Source organism: Takifugu flavidus, chromosome 3, assembly GCF_003711565.1.
Source record: "Takifugu flavidus isolate HTHZ2018 chromosome 3, ASM371156v2, whole genome shotgun sequence".
In the NCBI taxonomy this organism is placed as follows: Eukaryota; Metazoa; Chordata; class Actinopteri; order Tetraodontiformes; family Tetraodontidae; genus Takifugu; species Takifugu flavidus.
In genome coordinates this window covers 10130920-10144749 of record NC_079522.1, presented here as the reverse complement: position 1 = coordinate 10144749, position 13830 = coordinate 10130920, and the positions used below count along the sequence as shown (strand labels likewise).

At 48.5% G+C, this 13830-nt stretch overlaps 1 long non-coding RNA gene across 1 annotated transcript in view; it reads left to right on the top strand.

The window, feature by feature from the left end:
- LOC130523000 (uncharacterized) overlaps window positions 1-8219 on the top strand; it is a 96264-nt gene extending 88045 nt beyond the window's left edge. Inside the window, exons 5-6 of the long non-coding RNA XR_008949768.1 lie at window positions 7194-7269; window positions 7782-8219. This is a non-coding gene — a long non-coding RNA (uncharacterized LOC130523000). The remainder of the gene's footprint in view (window positions 1-7193; window positions 7270-7781) is intronic.
- Window positions 8220-13830: the final 5611 nt, after the last annotated feature.

Genomic DNA, 13830 nt, shown 5'->3' with positions numbered 1-13830 from the left:
AAAGAAAACTCGTATTAAAGTTATCTGGTAACCATCTTCGAGTTGCCCGTTCTGGTGGCTGCTGGTTCTGGGGGGTCTTTGGGATGTTTAAACCCTCTTAAATGCATTCAGTCCATTTATCAGTCCTGATCTAATAATCCAACTTCCTGTTTGTTACGTCCTCTCCGGCTGCACTGATGCTAACGCGGCCTCACTAATTAGAGCCTGTTAGCGCCGCGCTACTTGGAGCTGACAACTGTGTTCCGGAGGTGTTGACCCCTCAGTCACGCAGGTGGCAGCTCCGTCAAAAACCTCATCTACCTGGCACTGCGACGCCGTTCTCACCGGGCTGTCACGCTCTGCCATCGCAGCACGCTGGAGTTCATCAGGCTTTAAAGAGTCAACGTGTGAATGCAAACAGAGGAGGTCACGGTGTGAGCAAGAGGCGACTTGACAAGTGTCCGGGCCCATTACGCAGTTAGTCCACTTGCTCCAGTGGTTAGGACTCGCGCCTTTAACATGTGCTGAGACGATCTTGTCAAGAAAACAGCCAAAACATACGAACGTGTGGAGCGAGAGGCTAAAGGTATGAGCCTAATAGCCCAGATGATGTAGGACGCACGCGTTTTGCACGTTCTGTCACCTTTAAGTGTTCAAGTTGAGTCATCCTTTAATCTACATAACGGGGGTGTTCCGGATAGATAGCAGTCTGATCCATCTCGCGCTGTGATCATTACGGGCCAGGAGAGAAAACTGCGAGGAATCGTTAGACTGATGAAGGCGCTCTGAGCGATGTTTCAGTGAACCGTCAAAGCTGATCAGATCTGCCCTGGCCCTCCCTCTTCCACAGCCACAGATGACCTTTTCCACATCTGCCAACGTCTTAAGTGCCAGCCTTTGTCTGGATCATTCCAGAGCGTTTGGACTGATACGGCTCTTCCCGCCTTCTGAAAACGTTGCTAAATTCAGATGGAAAAAGACCAGAAAGCCTTTGCGGATTCAGGCCTAATGAGAGGGAGTCCAGGATGCTCACTGGCTCCGCTCCACCGCTCACTCTCGTGAACCCCTGATGCATGCAGGCTAGCATGCAGCCGCAGAAACGTGCGCACTTGAGCAAATCCACATTTACAGAACCATGTCAGCATGTAGAGGGACTCTCCAGCAGCTCACCAAGTCCTGCGAAGGGCTAAGCTAAAATCCAAACTTCTCTAACCTGACGTCATCGACCCCAATCAACACACAGCGACTTGTAATTACCAGCCACTTGTCCTAGGGGCAGTCTAGGGCATCACCATTTAGGTTGCGAATTTCAAATTGACTGGAGTTAGTGATATCTAGCAAAGAATTTCCTCATCCACGAGTTACTTTTTAAAAGTCCAAATCATTTTGCTGCCAAGTTACTTTCCAGTGAGACTTTAGCACAAAACCGCATGTTTTTGCTCCAGCAAAGTTCAGGCAGTCGGATCGTTTCTTTCTTTCATTTCATCAAAATGGTGAAAACACTTTCTGTCTCTTGTGGAGGAGATAAATTTAAATCCAGCTCCTTCCTGTAGCTAAAATATGTTCCTGGAGTTAATAAAATATTTTGCATTTGCTCACAACAATTAGCGCAAGATAAACACAAGCCAAATTGTTCTCGTTCCTGCTAATGGAGCTAGCCTCTGGCCATGCTATAATTATTCCTATTAGCAAATTAAGTTGTTACCTTCCTCTCTCTTTTTATCAAGCGCTGGGAATTACTTGAAAATGAACACAGCGGTGCAGTTGATTTGTCCGTGGAGCTCCTGGCGTGTGGAGAGGTTTTTAAGTGATGGATGCAGGTAATCAAACTGCGGCTGTGAGATTTCTGCACCAAACAGCAGCTAATCTGGGCAGCATTGAGACAAACGCTCCCGATTTCACACCTACGCTGTCAGAGCTGCTTTTCGGGAACAATCCTCCCCAATTTAAGGTCTGTGTTTATTGTTCTGAGATTGGATTAACGGAGCACCACAAAATATGTTCACGTCGACTTGTGTGTGCAGAGATGTGTAGTCCACCGTTTCTTTGAATTTCTGTGTGGTTTGTGGTGCAGTTGCATAAGAAAGGGAGCAGAGCGGCCTCCCCGGCCTCAGGTATCCTCTTATGTCACAACCGATGAGAGCTTTGCCAACCACAAGTCTGACATTGAGCAACTGGAGCGTGAACAGAGGGACGTGGCGCCCTCCTCAAAACGGTCGCATCTATTCAAAGCTGTGGTGGAAACACCTTTGCTTGATTTACGGGACAAATTCAGAAGTTACCCCGCCTCCATAACGGCAAAAGAGCGTCCGGATCAGGGTTTCTTTGGCGTAGAGCGTTCACTGTCGGCAGACGTGGACCAGATACAGGCAGTCGTTGTCTTTCACCAGCTTTAGGTAACCGGGGCAACACGTGGCTTTGAGAGAGGTTTAAAAGTCGGTTCCAACTTTGTCCGGCTCCTCTTGTGGCGGGATGCAATATTGATCATTTCCATGTCTGATTTCTGCAGCTGCAGGTACAAACATGTTTCCTGAACTCTGAATACGTTGTTCCTATTTAACAGTTTGTTAGCGACCTTTCTGCTCCGTTCCTTCCTGACACATGAGACCTCCTTACTCTTCTAATTTTAGTCGTTTCTGCTGCGGCTGTAACAGAGCGAGTATGTGAGTGCTCACCCTGGTATCCCCTGTGCTTTCGGGTTATTTCCTGTTGTTCCAGACTGTTTTCACTCCCAACAGCCCCCCCCCCCCCTCCCACTGCACTTTACTTGGATGAAAAGCCGTTTGCTCATCTGGGCGTTCTCACCTGGCCAAACAGAGATGAAGGCTTCCAGGACGTGAACACACCCGTGTTTCTCTGGTGTCTCAGTGACAGGCCCGACTGGAGAGACATAAAAGCTGGTTCCAGACCTGCACCAGTACCGGCTGCCTGCTGATCGATGGTCTCTGGCTGCATGTGCGGTGCACTGAGAGGCCTCGTGCCGCCGGTGGAAAGACACCTGCGTGATTGATGCACGCTATTTAGCAGCAGGAAGGAACAAGTGCACCTCAGCTCTGGGGAGCGTTTGGCTGCTCGGTGCAGAACAGCTGCGGGTGGCCGGTGGGAGAGTCCAAATAAAGCCAACAAGAGAAGAGAGCACGTTTAGGAGACAGGAGAGAGCAAGAGGGAGATAAAGAGGCAAAAGTATGTTTGAAAGAGAGATTTCAGCGTGAGGAAAATCACCCAACAACCTACATCTGTTCCTCATTATCCTCCTGGCCTCTCTGCTAATGGCTCCGTCTGACGAAGCTCAGAGCCGACCTCTCTGGGTCGACAGATGGGAGTCGAGGAAGAGGGCGAAAAGTTATTCAAGGCAAAGGTAGATGGAAGGGAAATTCCCCCTTTAACCGTGCTTGGACTTTCTCCTGTCAAAGCAGAGAAGATAAATCGGGACAGGTCAGGAAACGGCAACATCCTACAGCTAAGAAAGAAATGCTGAGTCAGAGAAACATGGCGAGGAGTCGTACTTTGCTAATGGGAGCAGAAGGAAAGACTTCTATATTGTGACGACGGCTCAGAGGAAAGTTTGAAGGTAACTAGGACACACAGAACTGCCCCCCCAAACTTAAAAACAAGTAAGAAAGAAACCCCTTCAAACGAAGGTGTCCCACAACATGCCAACTGACACGTATGGAAATGAGAGCTGGGGACAAATGGCGTGTTATTATAATCAGATTCTCCCGAGGATCGGAGAGATCATTGAATTGTGGAGGAGCTGCAGAGGCTGTTGAGGCCTCTGTCTGCTCTTAATCACGCTGTCTTGAAATGAGACCCACAGATGCCCCTCTGAGAAGCTCCCAGAGGGGGCGGCGGCCCACTTGTGGACCGGTGAAGGTCGTAGCCCTTTTGTGCTCCTCGCTGGTCAAGTGCTCTTTTTTAATCACAGAGCTGCTCCCACTCTGAGTGCTGCAATCATACAATTACACCAGTCTTGCTGTTGGAGTGGCCGATCCGAAGAGCTTCTGAATATGCAGCATTCTTCTGAAGGTTGGCAGGTAAACTCCACCATCGGGACCTGTCACATGACGCCTTCAGAACTTCATTTCAGACACGAGCCTCCTGAGAGCTTCCAGGACCGAGCTGCTGAGGGGGAGTTTTGGAACCAGTGGATAAAAGAACCAAGATGTTCAGGTGAGAAGAACCTCAGAGCTTTAACACAACCACATTGAAAGGCCAGATCTGAGCTGTGGCTCCAGGTGACTGCACACCTTCGCTCCCATTTATCAAAAGCCTGTTTACTCTGGCCGACGAGATGGAGCTGCAGAGGAATCGACTTCTGCGGGAAAGATGGATGCAGCACGTTCCACATGTGTGAGAAACGGCTGGCAGCTGTTGCCAGAGGCCATTCTCAGCGATTCAGAGGGGAATTGGTGTTCCGCCGAGGTGACAGTCTGTTGTGTTCTGTGGAGGAGATGTGCCGTGCTCATCCTCTCACCTCAAAGGTTCCATGGCTGCAGAGAATGTGCTTTCAAATGGATCAACCCCCAAAAATGGCTGGAGAAGAGGCTGAAGATCAGAGTCTCACCAAGAGTCCACAGGAAGTTGCTCAGTTGCTTTATAAGAATTCCAAAGATTAAGAGAAAGCGGCGAGGGTCTCAGGCCTGATCCTGGATCCTGTCAGTTCTCCTGGGATCATCCGGAGGTAAATATGACCTGCTGGACCTCAGACGGTGTTCGATTCTCTGAACTCTGACTTCTGAAGCTGTTTAGAAAATACAAAGATGTGCAATATTGATATCTTCCTTGGGATCTTTAGGAAGATTCATTTCCCATCCATCATCTTCAGACGTCCCGAACACAGAGAGGATGAGCAGACCTGAGGCTCGGCTCCTCTCACGCTTTAGTGGACCTTATCCTCCAACAAACTCAATTAAATTAGCACAGAACACTTGATGTCCAGCGACCCCGCAGCCCTCAACACCCCCAGGTCTCTCCCCTCCATCGCCCATTCTGACTGGTTGGTAATCCTCCCAGTTCAGCGACTGGACAGGCCACCCTGGGCTGGGGGAAAGGATGGGGGGGGAGAAAGTATGATCAGAGGTCAGCAAAGTTTTGCAGAGTTGATCGTCATGGTAACACATGGCGCTGAGCTTCAGCCGACGACAGGAGAGGCCCCCTTCTGTATTCATTTACAGGTGTCGCCGCCTTCAGAGCTGTGTACTGACCTCCGACCCCACTGACCCACTCAACCAGCAGCTGATTCAATTCAATTTAATTCAATATAATGTATTTTTGTATGTATTTCTGTGCTCTATGCCTCTCCTCTCCCCTCCCCTCCCCTCCTCTCCTCTCCTCCTCTCCTCTCTCTACCCAGCCCCCCATCAGCAGGAGGGTCCCCCTACATGAACCTGGTCCTGCTCAAGGTTTCTTCCTGTTAAAGGGGAGTTTTTCCTGCCACTGTTGCTTGTCTGGGGTCAGGCCCTGGGATTCTGGAAAGCACCTTGAAACAATTTTGATTGTAAAAGACGCTATATAAATAAAGATTGATTGATAAAGATTGATTGGTTGGTATTTTTACGGCTTAAAAAGAATTTCTGACAGCCTGGTGCTGCAAATGCCTCTGGGAGTCGGACAGGAGTGTAGGAGGGTGGGAGAGGATTGTCCATGTTCCCTCGGCTGTGTTCCTGAGCTCACATAAGCCAACACTTCCTCCCCGTTTGGGTTTATTTTCCTTCAGCTTTGGAGTCCCACGCTACAAAGCCGGCGCTGGTGAAACCGAAGCCGTGTCAGACCTGGACCAGTTGTGTCCTCCTCCCTGACCCCCACCTCCGGGGCCCTGGAGCTCAGATACCTCCCCTGAAGTACACAGGAAGTCCACACCCCAGCAGGAGAAGCACACGTATGAATTAACACTTCACCGATTCACACGGCAGCTGCACACAGGAAATATTATCACAGAGCTAAAAATAGAACCGAGGGAATGGAGCAGATTCAGACGTGTTCCTGTTTCCTGAGCCTTCGAACTTCCACAGGAGCATATTTGAACAAATTATTGAATCTTGCTGATGTGCAGGACCTGATCAGCATGTGAGCGATTCATTTGACAGTGTGATTTATTGATGAAATCTGTCCGAATTTTTCTTTAATCTCACTGTTGTAATAATTAACGTTTTATTCCTTTGATCTCAGATTGCAGAGCCTGTTTCTGCAGCAGATCATTTAAGCTGGCGTGTTCCTTTGGGAGCCGATAGGTTGTGTTTTTATCACTCATATTGTGATGTTTGAACAGTGAATCACCGTTTCTGCGAAACCTGGGTGGGAACTCTGATCGGTGCTTTTAAGCGCGTAAATGTTCCGTCTCCTCACCGAAAAGCCCACTTCAAAGAGCACCTTGACTCCGGTCGATGCAACCTGGGAACGGCGTGGGCGCGACCTCACGTATGAGTGGGTATTTTCCTTTTTCTTTTTCCTGTTGCTGAGGAAAATAAACGAGCACGGAGCCCCTCTCGCCCTCAGGCGCTCTCCCACGTTCAGCCTGTTATCCTCCACATCTGGAATAATAAGGGGTCATTTGTTGTGATTACCGCTTTTATCTGCAACCTGCATCTCTGCTACACCTTCCCTGCCTGTGCAGCCGTGTTTACCCTCCCCACGATAAACTGTGCTTAATTCCCGGAAACACACGTATGCAAACATCCAATAATGATGGCTTGGGGTGGAGCCAGACATGGGCTAGGAGTATTTCCTGCAGCACTGCTCTGTTATCGTTTCCTCTTAGACATGACTTGTGTTCCTCAAGGCCAATATAATCGCTGACCTTTGACCTTTGCATGTGTCAGAGGAGCGTCGTTGGCCCTCGCAGCTCACAGCAAAGCGTCGCCATAAAAGATGGTCACATCCAAGCCAATCAGGCGGCGGCGAGGTAACGCCCCCAGCTATCGGCCCAGGTTTAGTCGCTGCGGAGCTCGTCTGTCGTTAGAGTTTCACTTTGTGCACACATCCTGGATAATGTCTGCGTTTCCTTTTCTTGGCTGATTTAACGCGAAACCTTGGGTGCAGCGGCGCTCCTATCTTCTTCAATCTCCATTATCCCTTCTTCCACACCTTAGAACAGATTAGAGCGCTGCTCGCTCCTCATCCAGATCTAACAGGATTAGGGGGATAAAAAGACACACTTTTACGTTTCCAGACAATTACCTTTTAAAAACCCACTTCAGTGTTTTTGTCCTCCGCAGAAGAAAAGAATCTCCCACCTTCTTTCCCGGCAGATAGAGATCGCTGGTAATCGCCGAGGCGGCTGCGAATCAGAAGGTGGGTGAATCTGAGCAGTAATCATCACTTAAACAACCATCAGTGTGAATATAGGTGGATTAGATTTTAAGCTTTTATTTACCCCTCAGGAAGCGCCATGCCCTGAAGGCTCGCTTCACCCAAATTACAAATAAAAAGTAGATTTCCTGTCTGGCTGCTGCAGCGTCTAAACATTGCGAGGTTAGTTTAGATGATTGGCCTCGGGGACGTTTGCCTCCACCTCAGCGTCACTGATATGTCTGTTTTATTACGGGGAAATATATTTTTGTCCTCTTAACTCCACAATTTGGGGCATTTTTTCCATATTCAGCTCACATCTGTGACTTTAGGAAGGTTTTCCCTGAATGCCTGAATGCGGTTTAAACCAGGACAGAAACAATGTTTTTATATTTCTTTCGTTTTTAAAGATCTGAAGGTATTTTTGGACAAAGACAAGTGTGTCCTCTTCTCTTACATCTATATTTAGAGTTTTACAGAGATTTTGTTTCTTATATTGAGACGTTTGTGTGCAGATTTAGACCCCCGGACCAGCCTCACGTCATCCTCACACCCAGGCGGGATTAACGGTGAATCCAGAAGATTAACCTTTACAAGAGTTTGACTTCCTGTCTGTTTGACGACTTCTGCCACATCAAATTAACTCAGCAGAGGTGGTTTTTGCCAGACAGGCCCCCATTTCCCCCCGCGCTCCTCCTCCCTCACCATCACAGAAACGTGTTGCCCTGGAACGAGCCTCGCGTCGCTTCCCGAAAGCCCCACAACCATCCGAGTGCAGACAGTTGCCCCCCCTCATTAAATCCCAGCCCTAGGTGAGCTCCGTCTTGGCTCAGGCCACCGCCGCCTCCTTCAGCAGCAGCACAGAGGTGGTGATGGCGTGGAGGCATCCGCTCCCGTTCTATTTATTTTCCCTGCGAGTTGAACGCAGAAACAAAGACATGGATTTATCTGCAGAAACATGCAGGATTAACTCGACTTTTGTCAAAGAACTTTTGTTGTTTTTGTTATTTTTCCGACCAACACGGGCACTCCGGCGGCGTCTTTATGGCCCAGTGGCTCTCAAATGATGTCACAACACTTGTAAGTGTGGCTGCAGAAGGACACTTAGAAGATGTCTGAAACCGCCAAGCTGTGACCGTACGGCTGCAATTTCCACCAGCGAGAGGCCAGATTTGGAGCCTCGGGGTTTCTATCTCCGCAACGCGCTCCCGCATCATCATCGGCCGGCTGATGCCATCGGAGACACATAATGTGGGGGCAGTGATGGCGTCCCTTTGTCAAAACTGTCTGCAGGAAAATGGCAGCAGTAATGCTAACAATCATGGTGCGATGGGGGAAATAAAAAGGCTCCTTCTTGGAGAAACTCAGAGGTAATCAGGCCAATATGGAGTCCTCTGAATAACAGGAGGTGGAGAAGAGCTTCACGTTTCAGGGAACATCTCATTCACGCCAATGTGATTTCAAGGATTTCTGCTCCACAACCTGACTGAAAAGCACAATAAAAAGGGTCGACTGCTGGGGTCTTTTAAGTTACAAATATAAATGTAGCTGGATTTAGTGATCATCCAAGGGTGGAACTTCCACTTTAGCCACCAGGTGGCACTACAATGGGATTAATGTCTCTAAATTCAGCGTAAGCTAAGCAAAGATGTTCACGGACGTAAACCAAAACATTCTACAGGTCTGAAATAAATAAGTAACCTATATGTAAGGAATCTCTTTAAAGTGCTCATACGATTACCCTGATACGTCTGCAATCATGTCAATTTTCACGTACAGTCCAGCCTGGATATTCTCATTTCAAAAGCAGACTTGCAGCCGACAAGTAATGTTGATGTTTGTGTTTTGTGTAGTGGTTGATGCTCGACCTGGACCTGGCACCCTAACTAGCAACCTCTATTCTGGGGGGAGGGGACACCACACTCTCTAGTGTTTGGAATGTGACTGCAGTACCAGTTTTGGCCACAATAACGTGAAAACGAAGTTTTAGTTTGGAGCTGCGCAGCACTTGACCATAAATGATCTTTCATGTTGTCATCAGGTTTTCTATACATTGAACAAGTATGCGAATAATTCCAAATAGTTTAAAAACGGAGCACGAATTCTACTTTAATGCTGCTGTGGTGGCGGAGCGGCCCTTATTTCCTGTTTAAATTCCAGCGTGGAGGGCGGCTTTGTTAATGAAAGAAAGGAAGCGGAGAGAGTGAGAGCAGACGGAGCGTTCACGTTTGAAGTAAGTTTGAAAAGTGAAAAAGTAGACAAACAGCACATCAATACGGCGAGTTCAGCAAAGTGAAGAAAATACAAACACAATGAGTGTGGAGTTCACAGCAGGTGGTCCTTGTTTCTTGTCTTTTTCCTACAGGCATAAGAAACTGTACGAGTGTGTGTGTCTGTGTGTGTGTGAGTGATCCTTATCTTTCTTGTATTTTCTTCCCTGTGTGTTAATAAAACGTATCGACACGCATCTGTGCATGTCAGGCTTTATGTGCGTTTCATCCTCTCAGGCGCTAACATTTTTGTGTGTGTGTGTGTGTAGTGTGTGTGCATGAGTTTGGAAGTGTCTGAAAAGCATTTCCATCCAGGTTTGGGTGAGTTTGTTTGCAAAGGGCTGATCCGCTCTCCAGAAGAGGGTTCAGAGGTCGTGATTTCTGAGCCGAGAGGTTGTGATGCTGACGATTGGGTGGGTTCAGCTTTGCTTAACCTGCCACAGCAGCTCCCGGTCGTGTCCGTCTGTGTCTCCTGATTTTGTAAATCAACAAGAGAAACACAAAAATATTATTGGGTTTGTTTTTTGGACTTATTGATCTTGTTTGTGTGGAGTGTAAAACTGTTTTCTGGGTAAAGTTAGCGGCGTTGGCAGCATGCTAGCATATCCAGTGGGAGCTGTGGAGTTCCTCACGCTGATGTTTGTTTGGATGCTCAGGGGACACGAAACCCGTAATTTCCTCCTCGTCTTTTCATTTGTCGGCTCGTCATCACGTGACGCACAACAAAATGGGCTGAGAATGTTTCCGTTGTGAATCTATAGAGGACATATGAGCAGGTTGCCAGATTGCTGAGACACAATGTAGCTCATCGCTTCTGTCACCATCTGCGCTCGTCACATACACCTAAACAGCGCCCCCTCCTGTCGTGCTCGGTGCTGCAGCCCAGCAGGGTTCCCTCCAAATCTGAACAGGTGGCTCGTGGTGAAGAACAAGTGTGGACAGCCTGCTGGCTTTGTTGTAATGTTCTCCTTGTTGTCATAACGTGCCAGAAAGCGCTTCCTGTAAAGATTTATTAATATGAAAATGATGGTATTTAATGTGGCGGCTACTTTCAGGTAGACTGAGAGCAGTTCTGGCAGCAGTGCAGAAGCTTAAACACAGCAGGCACACACACACACACACACACACACACACACACACACACACACACGCTTCAAAGTGTTGCCATAGAGTTTGCATTGAGCGGTGTGTTTGAGAGCAGAGGGGGACTTTAGCACACCAGATGGACTCTGTCACGCTCCGGCTCGAGGCCTATCTGTCGGCCTCAGAATTTCATTAGTAGCTTGGCCCCAGTCGCAAGTTTGAAGAGCATAAGAGGTTCGATCAAAGGATTAGCAGCACATCTGAAGCAACAAATGGTCCACTTTTTTCCTTTTCTTCCGCCTTTTTTTTTTTCTCCCTTTTTGCACCCTCCCACCTCCACAAAGTGCCCAGACCTGGCCAAAAAGCAGGAGTAGGGGGGATGGGAGGGGGGTGGCAACACGGCGAGACACGGTGCCTCTTTGTCTGTGTCATCAAAACAGAAGAAAGCAATAGACGCATCACCGAGTTAAGCTGAAAAATAAAAATGATTGTATTACCATAGCAGAGTCACGACTGAACTGGCTGATGGATAATTTACACGTTCCTGTCATCCTGATTACTCACCAAGATTTTAGCTCGTTTCCATCCGATGTATTCCGCCCCCTGGTGGTTGGCCTCATAAAAACCACGACCTTTCCGCAGTCCAACGGAATGTTTGATTTGATGTCATAAAAATGGTGCAAACCCTCATAATTCATAGCTGACTTTTGTGGTTAAACAAACAAGTGTGAAACGCGAAGGGAAGCGGCTCTGGAACAGTTGTGCTTGAATCCAGTCATGGTGAACCAAAGTTCTCAGGTGGAGCACCAGCAGACTCCTGTGTGTCAGGGTTGCTTGAACGCACCGTTAGCTAACAGCATGTTCACTATTTTTATCTGATTTCCTCGTCTCTCTCTCGCCACTGTTTGATCAATGAACTCAATTATAGCCGTGTCCTGAGGTTTCCTCTCACTATGGCACTCTCCCTCTCCCATGATGCATCACACCTGACACCTCCGCCCACCCCCTTAAAAGAAGCTCTTCAATAAATAAGAGGGTCCTGGCTGGAGCAGCCAGTGTTCCCACTCTGGCCCTGGCACCGTGGCTCCCTAACAGCTCTGGAGCTGCAGCCTCCGTCTGATTCCTCTCTGCAACGGTAGCCTCTAATAGATTCCCCCAGCTCCCATGTATTATTAATGCTTACTGCTCTCCAAGGTGGCAGTGACAAATAGGGAGCAGAATTCACCGACTAGCAGTGAATGTACTTTTTAGTCATGCTTGAGCTTCCTTTAGTCCATACTGCTGCCAGTTGGAAGATTTCTCTCTCTTTCTTCCTCGGCTCTCCCCCTTCATCTTTATTCTGTTTTTTTTCCCTTCACGCGGCCGTGAACGAGTCGTTGACCACGAAAGAAACATCTCGCTGAGGAAAAGCTCACGCCTGTTTGGTCCACCAACGGAATGTGGACAGAGAGCTGAATTAAATTATTCTTAGGCTGGATCAGGAGATGTTTAATATTCCTGCACGTGCGGGTTGACCTGCAGGTGGCAGTGTTGTGCGGTGACATTTAAAAAAAAAAAAGTTGTCAAAATGAACCACAAAGCAAGTAAACGCCAAAGCTCTCCGCTGGATGTTTGTAGCGACCTCACCGTCCCGTGCACGCGTGCGTGCAGCAGACACTGTGGTTAGCGCCACCACCCTGGAGGGACAGCATCTGCGGTGGTTAACCCAGATCAGTGTGTCTCTCCTGGCCGTCACCTCCCGCTGTTCCCCTACCTGAATGTGACAGGAAGCGGCGAGGAGCTCGACTCGCTGTGAATCACACGTTCCTGACCTGTCAGGTCGTTTTCACCGACAAGACACCTCACCTGAGGACGTTGCCAGAATCTGTTTCCGTGTCTCATTGAGCGGAAACTAAAGGAAGCAAACATATGCCCAAGTCAACACCTTTTTTCAAACTCACTCCTGGCGGTCGGCTCAGTTTGTTGGTCTTCACTATCTTCTCAACTATTTGAGGATTTTGGGCCTCCAAACCATTGTTACCCCCTTGTTACCCCGGCCTTTTCAAAACCGAGGCTTTACTCCACCTCAGCTAGCGCCTCTTCCCCGACTCTGTCAAAGCTTCGCTCATCGCCCTGCTCTTGGCGTCAGCTGATACGGGTAATTACAGCGGCGGGTCGAACCTTTCCTCAATGGTTTGGAGGTTGATAGGCTCAAAGAAGCCCTTCATCTCCATCCTCCTCCTTCTCGCCTTCGTTCGGCGAGTGCTGCGACGCGAGAACCGTCTCTACAGCTGTTCCCCTGTTGATCAATTAAAAACATGCTTTGGTGAAATAATTAGCTGACATTTGCTCCTACTTAACAGATGTTTCTGTGGATTCTGCCTGGAAAAAGAGTGCAGAGGTGGTGGTGGGGGTGTGCGCACATCATCTCTACCAAATAAAAAAAAGGTTCCTCTGCTTGCATTTCAAAGTTGTGAACATCTTTTAATGCAATTATGAGAGGTGGGCCCTCCGCTGGAATGATCTGAATGCTAATTTGAGCTCCGATCATCATAGTTAACCATCGTTTACATAATTACCCTGTAATTAGCATCACATTACAGCAATATTATTGGCATTAAGCAATTAATTAAAGCCAAACGTGGTTTGTTGCTCGGCATTGTTTGTGTGTTTTGAGGTTCGGGTTCAATTTTTGATGCAGAATTTTCACTTGGACACTTTTGGCTGCTTCTGAAGGTTCCTGGAGTCAGAATATTGATCGGAACACAATTGGAAAACAAACCCTCTGTGTGTGTGTGTGTGTGTGTGTGTGTGTGTGTGTGTGTGTGTGTGTGTGTTCCTATGTGTGTGCACAGTGTGTGTTTGTCTCCTTACCATGCGGCCTACATGATGTCTTCCCTCTCATCATCCTCATCCTCATCATCCTTAATCAGATACATTTTCTTCATCTGTGGCCCCAGGACGGGCTCCCCTCACACCGCTCCTGCACACAGAATGAGGAGGTGAGGGGGAGGCTGGAGGGGAGAGCAGGGACGGGGGGGGGGCTCCCTAATGGCGGACAGCTTGTCAGGATTAGGCCGACGGGGGCTGTAAAATCTGCGCCTGATGAGGTGACTTGCTCTCCCTCTCAGCTCTAGCGCCTTACAGATTTGCCCACCTCTGCGGAACTTTTCTCCCCCCTCGCTGCCTCCGCCGCGCTCGGCTGCAGCCCCCCCCCCCGCCTACGCCTCCT